The following is a 19,994-nucleotide window of genomic DNA, read 5'->3' as shown; positions in this document are numbered from 1 at the left end:
CTACTTTCTAAATATCCCTTCCAGATTCACAAATCAATCTTCCACCACCAACTCTCATTCGTAATATTCCTCAAAACCAATTTTTAATCTTTCTAAATATGCTTAATGGATTTCAAAAGAAAATATTTAATTCCCATTCTAAAATACTTTCTAACTATTTACAAATTTTAATGACCTATTCTCTCTTTCAAATGAGTCTTATTTAGCATAGGCTAATGATCGAAACCTTCCGCGAAAAACGATAATGAACTATCATCTATTTCACTGAGTTTTATTTAGCATAGGCTAATGATCGACCTTCCGAGAAGAACGATAATGGTACGCGTCATTCACTTTGTTTATCTAAGCACATTGTTCCGAGTTTCGTACGCTTATTCTAATCACTTCTTAAAATTAAATATAACAATTTGTTGTATACAGGTTGTTCTAAATTTATATGCCCGAGGTTGAGAAAATTAAAAATATTTTATATTAAAGTGAATTTTGTTTATAATTATCAAATTTTAATTTTTATATCAAATAGAAATATAACAATATATATATATATATATATATATATATATATATATATATATATATATATATATATATATATATCAAACAAATGAAATAGAGAATGTGGAAAAATCCCCTTACGAACAATTCACACATCCACCATTTCAGGGTGGGAAAAATTTTTTTTTAATAGAATCAAAGATCCAAACACCTGTTCTTAGAAATGTGTTTCGCCCTCTTCAACCTCCTTGGGCTCATCAGTAAAGATGAGAGGTTGAATATCTTTAGACACATTCCATCAAAAAACAACATTCGAGACCCATATATATATATATATATATATATATATATATATATATATATATATATATATATATATATATATATATATCAAAGAACCAATTTAAAACTGGCCAAGGAAAGGAATCGGAGACTTTTCTTGCTTTCATGTAGAACTAAAGGTATCACACCTAATCATGTTTGTCATGCCACTACATCTGTTCATAATTACATACACAGAAATGAATTTTGGCAACTGGAAGGATGTCAACAATTGATCAGGTTAGACAGTAAACTTTTAAATGTTGAGATTGCAACCAATCACAAAAATCTTAAAAAACTAGAGAATTCATTATCTTTATTGAAAAATAATATCATTCAATCTACTTCTGAAAATATTTGGTTACAATTCTCACATACACAATCTATTAATTATAATAAATTATTTTTTTCTATTAAATCTGGCAACTTAAAGAAAATTGACACACTTTACCAGTCTTGTTGTAAAACTTTTCTAAAAACAGATCCTAAATGGATTAAGAATTTATCTATTTCAATTATTCCAAACGATATTTTGGGTTTTTTAGCATTGGGAAACAAATTTAGTATTGAACCTAAATTAGGAAAAGATCTTCAAATCAAATCTCTCCTTGCTGACTTGGAACAGATCATTAGTTCATTACCATCTGAATTAGAACAAAACTCAGTTCGTGCTAGATCTACGAACATAATTACCAACCATATTCTGAACACTTCCAGATCATCTTATACCTTTTTCAACAACTTATATTTTAAAACCAGGCAATTCCTAAAATCTAATCCTGACCTGGTGGTTACCAAAGCAGACAAAGGAAACGTCACTGTCATTCTAGACAAAACACAGTATCTAGAGCTCTGTTCTTCTCTTATTGATAATGATGGATCATATAAACCTATTTCTTCTGATCCCACTCCCACGTTACAAAGAAAATGTAATGCACTGATTTCATCCCTAGCTGTTTCTAAACAAATCGATAACAACACAAAAAAAAAACTTACCACTTATAATGGCACAATTGCAAAATTTTATGCATTGCCCAAAATCCACAAACCGATTCTATCAGTGCGTCCAATAGTAGCTTCAATTGGAACCCCTACTGAATACATCTCTGCCTTTGTCACAGACATTCTTACTAAAGCGTACGATTATGAAAATAGGTATTATGTAAAAGATTCTTTTCAAATGGTGGAAAAATTTAATGGTTACAAATTACCAGATAACTATGTTCTCGTCAGCCTGGATGTCGTATCCTTATTTAGTAATGTTTACTTAAGAATAAGCTTAATGGTCATAGAAGCTAATTGGGACCGTATTGGAGGTTGTTGTTCCATTTCTTTTGACAACTTTATCAACATCGTCGAATTTTTGTTTACTAACACTTATTTCTCATTTAACAACAAATCCTATCAACAAACTTTCGGTACTCCTATGGGAGCAAAGACCTCTCCTATTATTGCTGCTTATGTTATGGATTATGTGTTAGACACTGTCATTCCTGTCTTATCCTTCAACATTCCTTTCATCAAAAAATATGTTGATGACATAATCTTGGCTGTGCCATCTGATAAAACTGATGAATTATTAAACACCTTCAACAGTTTCATCCCAAATATCCAATTTACTATAGAGAAAGAGGATACTAACTTTTCAGTACCCTTTCTAGACATCAGAATGATAAGGGATGCAAACAATATAATTAAAATTGATTGGTATCAGAAACCTACTCATTCGGGTAGGTATTTAAACTACCATTCATATCACAAACATTCCACCAAAGTTAATTTAGTAAAACAGATGAAAAGCAGAGTCATCAAATTATCAGATCCTTCCTTCCATAACAAAAACCTGGAAATACTAACTAAATTGTTCATCTCAAATTCTTATCCAACCACACTAATAAATAAGATCTTGTTTAACACAGTCCATAATGAAGACTTAACACCTTCCCCCGCGACTAACAATGTTGACCTTGATGGCTTAGGCAATGACAGGGTCTCTAATACTCCAACTTTAAATAGATATTTTTCAATACCTTATATCAAAGATATTAATCCGGGGTTGACTAGGATATTTAATAATTTAGAAAGCAACAATAACAACAATGATAATCATTTTAAAATCAATGTGGCTTTCAGATCAGCTTTAACAATTAACAACCTTTTTTCAAAAGTTAAGGATAAAACAGAAATAGGTAAGCTTAGTAATATTGTCTACAAAGTTCCCTGTTCTTCTTGTAACAAATCGTACATTGGTCAAACTTCTCAACTTCTTAAATTTAGGATCACTTTACACAAAAGTGATTCACGTCTTCAGCCCGACCGTTGTGCATTGGCTAAACACGTCCATACCACAGGTCATTCCATGGACTTTGAAAACACCATCGTTCTTCATCAAGAGAACAATAAATTTAAAAGGGAATTTATTGAAATATCCTATATCTTCCTTAATGATTCCTCTATTAATGTTAAAGGTGACTTCAAAAATCTGAGTGATATTTATCATCTTTTACTCAGATCAGATACCAGCCCTAGATCGAATTTGCATGACTCCAACTTGACTGATAATACGTAATTGTCAATATTAATAGTTCTTAGAATAAAAAATAATTTTTGTTTGCAATAATCAACAATAATTAAAAAAAAAATTTAAAAAACCTTTAAATAAATAGAATATGTAATTATGTAACATGACACTTATGTTGCGGTACATCCTCTTGTAATATTTAGATAAATAAACCTTAATATTTTTGGTTTAATAATACCTTTTGTCCGTACCGATTAGGTGTTTGGTACTTCTATGCGTAGGTCAAATGAACCTACATGTCTATTCATGAGCATGCGCTCAATATAGTTAACACCGAACGGGAAAGTTAAAAAAAAAAGAAGGACATATTTAAACATTCATTGTTCTCATCTACATGTAAAGTTACTTCCAACATAAAATGTAGTTATATGCTAGTGTAATTGGTTCCTTGAGTAAATAATTCATTGATTGTAACCATATAGCCATAGTTTTCCAAGGTGAAGTGTTGTGTTTTCTTTTTTACTTCAAACAAAAAGAGATATGTTTTTATACATATCGTCTTTTTTATTACTTAACAACGTAACTCTACAATTCTACGTATTGGTAATGAAAACTAACATTTTGCATGGAATATATATGGCAAATTAACATTTTCTTTATTTCAGCCCTGAAGAAGTGAATAATCATTCACGAAAACGTTAGGCCGTACAATTGATTCGCATTGAGTTTTGGTTTGCAGATTTCCCCAATATTCAAAACTTTACTGTTTAACTTATCTGCAAAGATTAATCTTTCTTTATTTTATAGGAACATGGGGTTTTACAACACAATAAGGGTAGAGTATGGTGAACAATCGGTGAGGTTTCTCAAGGATTACCAAAGAACCAATTTAAAACTGGCCAAGGAAAGGAATCGGAGACTTTTCTTGCTTTCATGTAGAAGTAAAGGTATCACACCTAATCATATTTGTCATGCCATTACATCTGTTCATAATTACATACACAGAAATGAATTTTGGCAACTGGAAGGATGTCAACAATTGATCAGGTTAGACAGTAAACTTTTAAATGTTGAGATTGCAACCAATCACAAAAATCTTAAAAAACTAGAGAATTCATTATCTTTATTGAAAAATAATATCATTCAATCTACTTCTGAAAATATTTGGTTACAATTCTCACATACACAATCTATTAATTATAATAAATTATTTTTTTCTATTAAATCTGACAACTTAAAGAAAATTGACACACTTTACCAGTCTTGTTGTAAAACTTTTCTAAAAACAGATTCTAAATGGATTAAGAATTTATCTATTTCAATTATTCCAAACGATATTTTGGGTTTTTTAGCATTGGGAAACAAATTTAGTATTGAACCTAAATTAGGAAAAGATCTTCAAATCAAATCTCTCCTTGCTGACTTGGAACAGATCATTAGTTCATTACCATCTGAATTAGAACAAAACTCAGTTCGTGCTAGATCTACGAACATAATTACCAACCATATTCTGAACACTTCCAGATCATCTTATACCTTTTTCAACAACTTATATTTTAAAACCAGGCAATTCCTAAAATCTAATCCTGACCTGGTGGTTACCAAAGCAGACAAAGGAAACGTCACTATCATTCTAGACAAAACACAGTATCTAGAGCTCTGTTCTTCTCTTATTGATAATGATGGATCATATAAACCTGTTTCTTCTGATCCCACTCCCACGTTACAAAGAAAATGTAATGCACTGATTTCATCCCTAGCTGTTTCTAAACAAATCGATAACAACACAAAAAAGAAACTTACCACTTATAATGGCACAATTGCAAAATTTTATGCATTGCCCAAAATCCACAAACCGATTCTATCAGTGCGTCCAATAGTAGCTTCAATTGGAACCCCTACTGAATACATCTCTGCCTTTGTCACAGACATTCTTACTAAAGCGTACGATTATGAAAATAGGTATTATGTAAAAGATTCTTTTCAAATGGTGGAAAAATTTAATGGTTACAAATTACCAGATAACTATGTTCTCGTCAGCCTGGATGTCGTATCCTTATTTAGTAATGTTTACTTAAGAATAAGCTTAATGGTCATAGAAGCTAATTGGGACCGTATTGGAGGTTGTTGTTCCATTTCTTTTGACAACTTTATCAACATCGTCGAATTTTTGTTTACTAACACTTATTTCTCATTTAACAACAAATTCTATCAACAAACTTTCGGTACTCCTATGGGAGCAAAGACCTCTCCTATTATTGCTGCTTATGTTATGGATTATGTGTTAGACACTGTCATTCCTGTCTTATCCTTCAACATTCCCTTCATCAAAAAATATGTTGATGACATAATCTTGGCTGTGCCATCTGATAAAACTGATGAATTATTAAACACCTTCAACAGTTTCATCCCAAATATCCAATTTACTATAGAGAAAGAGGATACTAACTTTTCAGTACCCTTTCTAGACATCAGAATGATAAGGGATGCAAACAATATAATTAAAATTGATTGGTATCAGAAACCTACTCATTCGGGCAGGTATTTAAACTACCATTCATATCACAAACATTCCACCAAAGTTAATTTAGTAAAACAGATGAAAAGCAGAGTCATCAAATTATCAGATCCTTCCTTCCATAACAAAAACCTGGAAATACTAACTAAATTGTTCATCTCAAATTCTTATCCAACCACACTAATAAATAAGATCTTGTTTAACACAGTCCATAATGAAGACTTAACACCTTCCCCCGCGACTAACAATGTTGACCTTGATGGCTTAGGCAATGACAGGGTCTCTAATACTCCAACTTTAAATAGATATTTTTCAATACCTTATATCAAAGATATTACTCCGGGGTTGACTAGGATATTTAATAATTTAGAAAGCAACAATAACAACAATGATAATCATTTTAAAATCAATGTGGCTTTCAGATCAGCTTTAACAATTAACAACCTTTTTTCAAAAGTTAAGGATAAAACAGAAATAGGTAAGCTTAGTAATATTGTCTACAAAGTTCCCTGTTCTTCTTGTAACTAATCGTACATTGGTCAAACTTCTCAACTTCTTAAATTTAGGATCACTTTACACAAAAGTGATTCACGTCTTCAGCCCGACCGTTGTGCATTGGCTAAACACGTCCATACCACAGGTCATTCCATGGACTTTGAAAACACCATCGTTCTTCATCAAGAGAACAATAAATTTAAAAGGGAATTTATTGAAATGTCCTATATCTTCCTTAATGATTCCTCTATTAATGTTAAAGGTGACTTCAAAAATCTGAGTGATATTTATCATCTTTTACTCAGATCAGATACCAGCCATAGATCGAATTTGCATGACTCCAACTTGACTGATAATACGTAATTGTCAATATTAATAGTTCTTAAAATAAAAAATAATTTTTGTTTGCAATAATTAACAATAATTTAAAAAAAAATTTTAAAAAACCTTTAAATAAATAGAATATGTAATTATGTAACATGACACTTATGTTGCGGTACATACTCTTGTAATATTTAGATAAATAAACCTTAATATTTTTGGTTTAATAATACCTTTTGTCCGTACCGATTAGGTGTTTGGTACTTCTATGCGTAGGTCAAATGAACCTACATGTCTATTCATGAGCATGCGCTCAATATAGTTAACACCGAACGGGAAAGTTAAAAAAAAAAGAAGGACATATTTAAACATTCATTGTTCTCATCTACATGTAAAGTTACTTCCAACATAAAATGTAGTTATATGCTAGTGTAATTGGTTCCTTGAGTAAATAATTCATTGATTGTAACCATATAGCCATAGTTTTCCAAGGTGAAGTGTTGTGTTTTCTTTTTTACTTCAAACAAAAAGAGATATGTTTTTATACATATCGTCTTTTTTATTACTTAACAACGTAACTCTACAATTCTACGTATTGGTAATGAAAACTAACATTTTGCATGGAATGTATATGGCTAATTAACATTTTCTTTATTTCAGCCCTGAAGAAGTGAATAATCATTCACGAAAACGTTAGGCCGTACAATTGATTCGCATTGAGTTTTGGTTTGCAGATTTCCCCAATATTCAAAACTTTACTATATATATATATATATATATATATATATATATATATATATATATATATATATATATATATATATATATATATACATCCCGCTATCATTATGTCATATTTTCATGTTGCAGTCATTTGGCATCACTAAGAAATACTATCATTTTCGAATTTTAATTCGTGTATGTTTGTTGAGCGCATTTTTTAATGCCCTGTATCGTTCTCAGTTTTCTAAAATTTTGATTTTAAAAATTTAAATTATATACAAAAATTTTTACACTTCACAGCAATTTTGACTTCCGCCACATAAAAATGTGTATTTGCGGTCTATTTGCAGTCAATCAACGTTGCCACGAGTTAAAAATATCGAGCGTTTGAGGCCAGGTAGAAAAGGTATATTATAAACTATATAAAAGGTGGGTTCTTTACCTGTTCGGCTGGTTCGGCTGGTAAGGGTCCAAATATTTTACGAGTTGAATTGTGTTTATTTTATTTCATCTGTTAAATTATAATTTTCTCATAACGACTTAAAATATTTGTTTGAAAAATAAATTTTGGGTCATTCCATTTCAAATCACTCAATTTTGGAGCAAAAAAAAATTTCGACCTCCGATTTGTCTGAAAATTGGTATATAGCTTCTGCGGGACGTAAAAATAAGATATTTAAGGTCAAAAAATCTTCTTCTTCTTTTTTTCTCAAAATGTTATTTTATTCGATTTTACAGTGATTTGGTGTTTATTTATACAAATTTCAATTTTCTCTCGTAAAGTATCAATGGAAAACATAATATTTTAATAGAAGGGACTCAAAAATGTCATTATATGGCATTATAACAAGTTACTTTGATTCAAAACAAGGTTTTGATCAAATTTTATAGTGTAGAAAACGTTAAAATACCGTTTTTTTACATTTTTCTCCATTCCCAAAATGCATCATAATCGATTTGGCTGAAAATTTGCCCACAGATAGACAAAACATAGGACTTTAAGTGGTCGTAAGGATTTGAATTATATTATAATACCCAAAAAGTTACATGCAATATTATAGTCAAAAATATAGGCGTCTACTGTAAGTAAAATTAACTCGAAAATATCGACGTCACGACAAAAATTGTTAAAAAGAAATTGTAATAATTGTAAATACGATTTATTTGGAACAATTTCAGTTCCTTCCATTTTTGTCGAAAAGTTAAAAATGGCGGAGATATTGAGCAAAACAGGTTCTCCTTTAAAATCAAGATGGCCGCTAACGTAACGGAGGAATTCATTAGCGATTTTAAATTTAGGCTACTATTGACTCCCCTAAAGATCAGAAAAATAAATTTTTGTGCAGCTTGGCATTCAAGGTCAAATCCTTCTAACCACTTAAAGTCCTATCTTTTAGCTATCTGCGGGCAAATTTTTAGCCAAATCGATGATGATGTATTTTGGGAATGGGGGAAATGTAAAAAATGGTATTTTAACGTTTTTTACACTATAAAATTTGATCAAAAACTTGTTTTGATTCAAAATAACTTGTTATAATGCCATATAATGACATTTTTTAGTCATTTCTATTAAAATGTTATGTTTTTCATTGATACTTTACGACAGAAAATGCAAATTTGTTTAAATAAACACCAAATCACTGTAAAATCGCATAAAATAACATTTTGAGAAAAAGAGAAGAAGAAGATTTTTTGACCTTAAATATCTTATTTTTACGTCCCGCAGAAGCTATATACCAATTTTCAGACAAATCGGAGATCCAAATTTTTTTGCCTGAGTGATTTGACATGGAATGTACCTTTTACATTTTCGTTTAATTTACTTACGGTTTTTGTTCAGAATTTTGAAGAAACGCTTGGTTTGACATAAAATTTGGGACACGCATAGCTAATATGTTAAAGAAAAAAAGTGATATTGTGCTGATATGTGCTTTTGATCTGGAGGTGAGTTTTGTCCGTTATCGGGGATGAAAACAAATACGTTCAAATAAGTCCGGAATTGGATAAACTGACTAATTCTAAGCAACTTCTATTTTATAGAGTTTTTTCACTAAGTCAATACTTTTAGAGATATTTGCGAGTGAATATGTTCATTTTTCAACAAAAAAAAACACGTTTTTAGACGGTTTTTCGCAAATAACTCAAAAAGTAGGTACAGTGGAACCCCGATAAGTCGGCCCCCGATAACCCGGAAGTCCGGCTAACCCGGACCGATTTTCATCAGACAAAAATTTAACAAATAAACAATTTAACAATTTTATCAAATAAAAATGTATGTAGGCCAAATAATATTTCAGAGATAATGTGTATTTGTGTAATTTGAACACATAAGTACAATAGTAAAAATGATTCATGCACACGGCGGCAGCCAGAGCGACCGTCTCAGCTTATCGGAAAGAACAGACACCTGTCTGTATTCCTTTTTCTTTATTTATGTCAAACTGTCTTAGCATTGTTTAAAAAAGACGTGACTATTTAAAAATTCTTGTATTGTGTGTAGTACAGCCTATTAATCACTTCCGTTCTGTAATGTAATCGTGCTTCAGATTGTGTTTGCTTTGTCTACGTAATGGTAACAAAACGTAAAAATGTTGCAGTGACAATGGAAAAGAACCTAGAAACATTAGGTAGGATTGATAAAGACGAATCTTTAAAATAAATTTATTGCAGCATCATAATATGATATTATGCTACCATAGGTCTGGATCCCGCGTATGAAAAAAAAGTTGATTAATAGCAAGCTAAAAATTTATTAATAGCTTAAGGGTGTCTAGTCGGATAAACTTTGATATATGAGAACACTGGAACAGGGGCAGTTTGAATTGTGGAACAGGTCAAAAATTTGGAACGGTCAGAACACGAAAATGGCACATTTGTTTTGTCCGACAGAACAGACATAAACTCTCCGAACAGAGATTAAACTCTCACGCAAAAATCAGACTGCTATTTATCACGTGTCATAATTCCTGTCATTTGACATATTCTACATGTTCCACTCATTAAAATGCCAATTTGGTGATAAATAGCAGTCTGATTTTTGCATGAGAGTTTAATCTCTGTTCGGAGAGTTTAAGTCTGTTCTGTCGGAAAAAATACATGTGCCGTTTTCGTGGTCTGACCGTTCCAAATTTTTAACCTGTTCCACAGTTAAAACTTCCCCTGTTCCAGTGTTCCCATATATTAATGTTTGTCCGACTAGACACCCTTAAGCTAACAACAAATTTTCAGCTTGCTATTTATCAATTTTTTTTTGTACGCAGGATCCAGACCTACCATATTATGGTGTCGGTACATCTCTACAGTATGACTGAGTTTTTTTACCAAGAAATGAACAAAACTCTACACTCTATACAACTATACGTAATTTAGATGTGTACTGTGCATATGTGTTTCATGTTTTTGTAATTGTAATGGAGGTTATTTATTAATTTTTACTATATTCTCCGGCTAACCCGGATTTTCGATAACCCGGATCGGCCGCGGTCCCGATTAATCCGAGTTATCGAGGTTCCACTGTACCTACTTTATTGAAAAAAAAATTAGCAAATAGCAAATATAGCTTATAGAAATGTGAAAAAATGGTATATGTGTCAGGTCTGTAGACCCAGTAGAAGCAGAGTTATTGCTAAGCTTTGTTTTAAAACCAAGAGGAGTAGGTAAACTAACCCTAATAGCACACGACGTCCTCTGGACGTCCAAAATAGGTCCATTTTTGGTCCTAACGTCCATGGAATATAAATGGACGTCCTTTGGACGTCCGGCGTTGGACGTCCTTCGGTGGACTAAATATGTACGTCCTTCGGACGTCCGACGTTGGACGTCCTTCGGTGGACTAAATATGTACGTCCTTCGGACGTCCGATGTTGGACGTCCTTCGGGTGGAATAAATATGAACGTCCTTTGGACGTCCGTACTGGACGAAATACGGACGTTTGCTGATCGTCCATATTGGACATATTATACGAATTACGGGATAAAATAGCAAAATAATTCAATAAAATATTAACTTAATTATGTTAATAAAATAGTTTACATCGAAAAGATAATTATATTTAATTCAAAATTGCACAGTTTAATATTCTAAACATGTTTTTGTTTTTTTGTAAAGTGTAAAAATCTTATTTGTAAATTATTTGTTACAATGTTTTATTATTCTAGTTACCAAGATGACATAAGTTTGCTAATTAATTCTAGTAAGAAAAAATATAATTTTTATCAATGTATCTGTACTAAAAATGAATCTTAAGAGCATCTTTTTGAAGTTGAATATACGTGGCCGTGCCCAAAATAGGTCCAGTCTTAGTCCTAACGTCTATGGACTATAAATGAATGTCCTTTGGACGTCCGATGTTGGACGTACTTCGGGTGGAATAAATATGAATACGGTGGACTAAATATGTACGTCCTTCGGACTTCCGATGGTGGACGTCCGATGGTGGAATAAATACGAACGTCCTTTGGACGTCCGTACTCGACGAAATACGGACTTTTTGTGGACGTCTGAAAATCACCCCCACTACTTGGTTCCTCTGTTCACAAAACTATAACGATAGGCGATAGATTTTCGATTCACCCACCGATATCAGTTCGAAGTTGGAGAGTTGATCTCTCAGTCGTTGTCGTCGTTAGGGCTCCCGCGTAGAGTTTTATTCATTAACCACTGATTTTCATAATGTAAGAAATTATATTATATACGAATTAAAGTATAATATACTTATACATATACTATATATTACGTAAAACCATGAAGAAGCTGTTTCACAACATAACACAGAGTCCGACCGCCTCATCGGGCCATTTAGAGCATCAATGCATAAGCCCATCCAATGGATTATTATGTGCCCCTTTGACATAGGCGCACAACATTTTAATCTACCACCCTGAGGATTCCTGCTCCTGGAATTTTTCTGAAGTGCCGAAATAGTCTATGCTCCTGATTCCTCGATCAGATGAGGAGTTTTCGGAGCCATCAACCCCAGACAGCTACTGGAGCTCCACGTTGCAGCCAGTCACTTCTTGGTAAGTGAACGCCAAAGAGGAAGCATTCAGACTCTGCTGCTACCACCGTCTGGACATAGCCTATCGATCCCTGATGGCCTAGAGGACAAACTCACCGAAAATGATGGACAAAACCACCAGCCAGGACAACTGGCATCCAAACATTGGTATTATTTACGTTTTTTATTACATTTACATATTTTTTCATGCTCTTTGATATATATTTCTTATTCTTTCTGGTATATTTTTCATACATTTTTCAATCTTATGGGTGTTTGGTAAAAAATGGGCCATAGCTTAACCTTGGATTACTGAGCTTAAAATAGGTCGATTTAAGCTAACTTACTTTAGTACGAAAGATGATAATAACCGAAATACAGGGTGTCAAATTTAAACTTTTATTTTATTCTTGATTATTTCCTGGGCAATACATCATTTTTGGTGTTGAATTTAGATTTCTTGTCCCAAAAAACCCCGCTTACCAAATTTCGTGATATTATCCTATGCTTGTTAGGAAATATTCAAGAATAAATAAAATAAAAGTTTAAATTTGACACCTTGTATTTCGGTTATTATCAACTTTAGTACTAACATAAGTTAACTTAAATCGACCTATTTTACCCTCCGAAATCTAAGGTTAATCTATGGCCTATTCTTTACCAAACACTCTGTATAAGTACATATTTGTATTCTAGCCAATCTTTTTGATTTTCTATAAAGTATAGACTTCCTTGAATTTTGAATTACAATTGTTAAAGGAAAGTTTCGCTACCGCGGTCGCCTTTTGTTCATCTTAACTTATTACCTCTACCCATAACGGTTCTTTTGTCAAACAGATTGGGTTGGTTATTGTACCTAGTAAGCAAAAAGTATTTATCTGAGTATTTTATAATCTATTTATAATATTGAATTATCTAAAGACAGAAAGCGAAGGTGGATGAAAAAAAAATTAGACAAAAGTTGAATGATTATTATAATATTATAATATAATATTACACTATATAATAAATATACATAGATAGAATATCTTCTTTTTAAGAAATTGTCCATTATCTCCAAATGAGCAAGGTGTCGATTTGAAATATATGTATAATATACAGCCCATTACGCACCACCTTAAAAATTGAGCATTTTTGATGTCTCGAATTTCCTAAACCAGTTGTCCCATCTAAGTGATTTTTTTATAATATTATAGCCTAGGCTATAGGTTACCTCCTTAAGCTTGTCATGCACGGGGAGCTATATACTGTAATATATATTATATCACATCGCTCTCTACAGTAATGAGTGAGCCTGCACACACGGAACCATTAGTTCCGTGTCTCCAGGTTCACTCATTACTATAGGGAGTGATATGATATAATATACATAATATATTACAGTATAGCCCCCCGTTCATGACAAGCTTAAGGAGGTAACCTGTAGCCTAGGCTATAATATTATAAAAAAAAATCAATGAGATTGGACAACAGGTTTAGGAAATTCGAGACATCAAAAATGCATCATTTTTAAGGTGGTGCGTTAATTTCTTGGAGAAGTGTAATTGTAATTTAATGTAAATAATGTAATATCCAGTAATTGTAATTTAATATAAGATGTAATATAAGTTCCTTAAAAAATGTATTTTTTATTTCCCACAATACATTCTCCACAGGTCTAAATATCGACGCTAGACGTCCACCGAACGTCCTCTCAGGACGTTAGATGGACGTTTGGCAGCACGACATTGGACCAAACTGGGACGTCCTATGAAGGTCCAATTGACGTCCACCGAACGTCCCCTCGGACTTTAGGTGGACGTCCATTGGACGTTAGATGGACGTCCATTGGACGTTTGGCAACGAGGCATTTGGACCAAACTAGGACGTCCTGTTAATGTCCAATTTACGTCCCCTAGGACGTCCGATTACGGTCCAATTTACGTCCGATTTAGGTCCAATTTACGTTCGATTAACGTCCAATTTACGTCCGATTAAGGTCCAATTTAGGTCCCCTCGGACGTTAGGTGGACGTTCATTGGACATTTGGCAATGTGGCTTTGGACCAAACTAGGACGTCCTGTTAAGGTCCAATTTACGTCCCCTAGGACGTCCGATTAAGGTCCAATTTACGTCCGATTAAGGTCCAATTTACGTCCCCTCGGACCTTAGATGGACGTAGAAAATAGGACGTATAAAGGACGTTCCTCGGACGAAAATGGACGTCCATTGGACGTCCTTGTGCTATTAGGGTAAAAAGACAGATTCACACCCAAGAAAGTCACTAGAAATATCTTCAGATACATCTTCTTTTTTGGTTGATCATATCGGCCTTTGACGGTAATATTGACTAAAAATCTAAAAATAAAAGGAATAACGCAGAAAATGCAAAAATCGCTGATAAAATAAATAAACTAACCTATTAAATGCCAATAGTGTTAAAATTTTATAAATGTCATTATTGTCAAAATTTGATATGAGTAAAATTGCCTGAGGTTGTACCAATTACAAACAAGGTTTACGGCGCGGGAAATTTGAATTACTCCTCTTGGTTTAAAAACAGACTATAGTGAAAAATAAGCTCTTATATGTCAAATTCCAAATCGAATATTTTAACGTGAAATAAAAAAATGAAACACTTTTCTGGGAAAACTTATTACAACTTTTTTAAAGTGTTTAAGAAAACGTTTATTTTTATTTTTTTTTAAGTTTCTAGCAGCAAGAGTAAGCAAGTTACGCTCAAAATACAGTTGTTCCTTATTTTTTGGTTAAAAATATCGTAAAAATCTCCCTCTAATTAACAGCCCAAATGGAATTAATCGTTACCACTTCACAAGTAACTTTATGTATTGTTTGTGTTTGTAAGTTTCATCAGTTCAAAGTGCTTATTTGTGAAAAAATTTGGTTTAAAAGTAAATTTTAAATCTTTAATTTTGAAAAAAAAAGACTTTTTTCAAAATAACTTAAAAATTATTAGTGATACCAAATATCTTAAAGAGTAAAAAATGTAGGTTTTGCTTTTTTAAATATTTGGGATTTTTTGATTTTCTGGAAGACAAAAATTGGTTAAGATATGGCTGTTTAAAATTTGCATATACATACTCGTGACTAGTGATTCGTTCGAGCCCTTTCAACAAAACCCCTTTCAAAAATAAGCATTTTTAACCAATGCAACTTACAGATCATATACAGGGTGTCCCCGAAAATGGTGCGTTCCTTAAAGGTATAGATAGAAAGCACAATGTAGAGCAAAAAATTCTTATAACATTTTCAGCCGTTTAAAACTTTTATAGAACAAAATTTGCTTAAAATTAGAATTGTCAGTTTATCCACTCCCGGACTTATTTTGAACGTATGTTTTTTCACCCCCAAGAAGGGGTGAAAGTCACATCCAGGACAAGAGAACATATCGGCATAATCTCACTTTTTTCTTTGGCATTTTAGCTACGTGTGTGCCAAATTTCATGTCAATCCAAGCGGTTCTTTAAAATCTGGAGGTTTTGCGATATTTTACCGTGAGTGAATGGAATGATTGCCGTTGTCACTTTTAGATAAGAAGTCATTATCACAATGACATAGTCAGGTTAACTGAATTATATAATTATTGTTTTTATCATTAAATGTGAAAACCTAGAATTATCCATGTCTGTCCGTCAATAAACACAACTCCTCTGTCAGTAGGACAGAAAGAATGACAAATAAGGTGTCAAATGAAAGCCTATAACCAAAATATGATATTACATGTGAGAAGTTTGACCTCGGGCTGCCTGTTCCAGAGTTGCAACCGAAAGTACTGTTTTAAATTCGTCGAAATAGTACAAACTACTATTCAACGCGACTAAGAAAGACCAGAAAAAATACATACTTCCGGTTTCATGCCTGTCTGTTCGTCCATGTCTGTCGGTGAACATAATTCATCCGTCATATCAACTGACAAAAAGTTACACGAAAAGTAAAATATCGACTGCCGGTTCAACTTCCGGTCACTTTGGGTGAAAAATTAGAACTTACGATGTCCAATTGCTTGTTACAATTTTTTTATAAGTGTTCTACTCTATCTATTCTCACTTTTTCTATAACTTACTTAGATCACATATAATTTAATACAGTTTTGATGTCAGGGCCTTTAAAATTTATGTGGTGAGTTCCGGTATGTGATGAATGAAAAACGACTCTATAAGCAGAAGAAAAAAGTGTTCTTTAAAGTGTTCTCAAGACCTAAGACAATACATCGACTCACAAGAGCGTTGTGACAGTAGCAAAAATTCGAGTTGGGGTTCGAATTACTTTCTCATGCGGCTTACTCTTCTGACTTGGCCCCCTCCGATTATTAAGTGTTCCCAAATCTGAAGAAATGACTCGTAAATAAAAAAAACAGCTGAGATAATTGAAGAAAAAAATAACTATTTTTCAGAGCTTTCAGAATCGTATTATGCGCACGGCATCGACACAAAAAATTTGTAAAACCGTTAAAATCGCTGTATTAAACATATTGAATAAAATTAAAGAATTTTCATGAAAACATGTTTTTCATGAAAATATGTCTACTTTTATAGGACGCACTTCAGCAGTTCATAAAAAAGCTTACAGACTTTCTAATGCTGTTTGCTAAATAGCAAAAATAACAAAAATTTTATTACTCATGAAGAAGATCAAGCAGCTAAATTTAAAGTAAAATCATTAGATGGCATATAAATAGATATGGAATAATGGAATAGAAGTTGATATCCACTTCTGAACCCACTTTAGAAGAAGTGGACGAAATAGAGTAATTGGGAGTCCTTCAAAGGTCACCTGAGCACTCAGAACCTAGTACCAGTGCATGCAGCTGCGATAATATTGAAGAGAAATCCGACAAAAGCATTGAGAGGGAACTCTGGACCAAATATCAAAAACCAGTGTAACCTAACACTTCCAGCTTCATATTAATAATAGAAAATCACCGAAAGACAAATATGTAATGTAAAGAATTAATATCTCAATATTCCGGTCTACTAAACAATAACGACTGGCAAAACATTAAAGTCTTTATTCAAGTCGTATATTCAAAAAATAAGACAAGTAGAGTAATAAATGGATAATTAAAAATTGCGAGAAACAGTGCAAGAAAATTATTTAATAGACCCGAAGACAAAACAAAAACTATTGTGCTAAATAAAAGTATTGATTCGTTACTGCAGAACTAGAACTGTTATATGGAGCTATACTAGTCTGGATCGGTGTAAATTAAATGAGAAAGAAAATAATATAATAAACACACTTTAAAAGCAGATAGAGAAAATATATGGATTATCAGAAGGTTCAAACGGCAGAATTGTCAACGATAAACAAGAAACAGTCAACGAGATAATGATTCTGGACCAACTGTTTTATTATAATTAGGGGTACGGAATTTTCGTTTTTACGAAATAGATGCGAATTTCGGCGAAATTTTGAATATAAATGCGATAAATGTGAAATATGGAGTTTTTGTTTATTTCCGCGAAATACCTGCAGGTGCCAACTCGCCCGTAAATAAGTAGGTAGTTACGTAGTAAATAAGGCATGGAAAGATTTTACGGAAAGTTTTCTATTGTACATAATTTTTGAAAGGTTGTTTATTTTTCTAACACGTGTTGAAACAGAAGGAACTTTCATTGTTCATCATTAAATAGATAAAGATAAGATAAGGAATTGATATTTTTCAATGTTGATTCTTTGAGAAATATAAATAATCCGACTGTTGTTATCTGCATTTCGGTCTTTTGTATTGGTAAAAATCTAAGTAGGAATAAAAGTCGGCTAATTCTTATTTTCTAAACATATAAATTAGTCAAACAGGACAATCAGTGCTCATTCCGTCAATTTTTATTAAGAACATGGTCTATCAAAAAAGTTTTCATAGTAACATAAAGTTACTTAAAGTATCCCCTAAAATGGGACGCCCTAGAACAATTTTGAGTGATCGAGTCAAAGAATTTGCAACAGATGACCTATATCTGTGTGACACAAGACACAATTGCTACACAGTGCAGTTTTCCGTCATTTGCTAAAGCAGCATTACAGAGCATTTGGAGTCCAACGAACAGCGTAGACGCAGAACGATTCTTCAGCACATATAATATTGTAGTGACAGATCGAAGAACAGCTCTTAAAGAATCGGATGTCGAAATTACAACGATGTTAGCTTTTAGTTAATGTTTTCTGTTGTTTTACTCGTAGTTAAAAATAAATGCGAAATTTTGTAATTATAAAAAAAGTAAATGCGAAATTCATGTTTTTTATTTGCGAAAATTCCGTACCCCTAATTAAAATTATTAGTTATAAAATAGCTTCAATGGGGAAAAGCTGTAAGCTTAGACCAAACACCAGTAGGGGGCATCCAATTAATTGAGGAAAAAAATTAAATGTATAACAATATTCACTTCATTTACTGAAAAAGCATTGTCCCGCAAGAATGGTTGAAATCAAAATTAATAGCTCTACAAAAAGACAAGCGCTTAAAAGTGATAAAACCATTGAACAATAAGCATGTAAGCTACCTTTTAAACACATTCTCAAAAATAATCCATAACACAAGGATTGTTAGGAAATTCTTTTATAGACTTCATTCAACAAATTCTCCTGATCATGTTTAAAAAACGTACGGAATGTACTAAATAAAAAAATATATTTATCATTTAAAAATATATACCCTTATACTATAACATAATTCTAACGTTGAATATATAATGCTTTCCTGTGGAGTATACAAAGGATGGTCCTGTTTTTCCCGCACGCTGCCTTGTTTAGTCTTCTTTGTCGTTTAATTCGTTAAATTCTATCCTCTTATGTCACGGCTTCAGGAAGCAGTGGATATATGCAGTGAACGGGAGGCCTATGTCGAACAGTGAACGAACGGAGCCTTCTCGCGTTTATCATGTAGAGAAGTTACTTGTCAAAAACTGGACGTATGTAATCGTATTCAATTTGTTAAATACTGTCACATAATATGTCATACACCTCTGTGCGTTAATCCATTTTATTTCTACAATTTTAAGGTGCTATTACATGCCGCCATTTTGATTTGTCTACAGTCGCATTCTGCCCGGTAAATCCCATCATTTGAGGCGCTGTACGTCACAATTGGATAAATTGTAGCGAAGCTGCATGACTAAGGCCCTTTTAACATGTTGCTGTATTTGATTTTTCTGTGCCATTTTATATTATTTGTCAAATACTATTACTTGAGGTGCTGTACATCACGATTGGACCAATAGGACCGTAGATACAAGACTAAGGCCCTTTTGACATGCTGCTGTATTTGATTTTTCTATGCCACTGTATTCTATTTGACAAATCCAGTTATTTGAGGTGCTGTACTCCACGATTGGACCAATAGGAGCGAAGATACGTAAATAAGGCCCTTTTGGCATGTTGCTGTATTTGATTATTCTGTGTCATTGTATTCTGTTCGTTAAACCCTATCATTTGAGTTGCTGTATGTCACGATTGGACCAATAGGACCGAAGATACATAACAAAGGCCCTTTTGACTTGTTGCTGTATTTGATTTGGTTGTGTCAAATCTGATTCTATTGGTCAAGTCCTATTATTTAAGATGCTGTACGTCACGATTGGACTAATAGGACCGAAGATACGCTACT

The sequence above is a fragment of the Diabrotica virgifera genome, chromosome 6, assembly GCF_917563875.1.
Source record: "Diabrotica virgifera virgifera chromosome 6, PGI_DIABVI_V3a".
NCBI lineage: Eukaryota > Metazoa > Arthropoda > Insecta > Coleoptera > Chrysomelidae > Diabrotica > Diabrotica virgifera.
The sequence above is the reverse complement of the archived record's forward strand: the minus strand, read 5'-3'. Positions refer to the sequence as shown.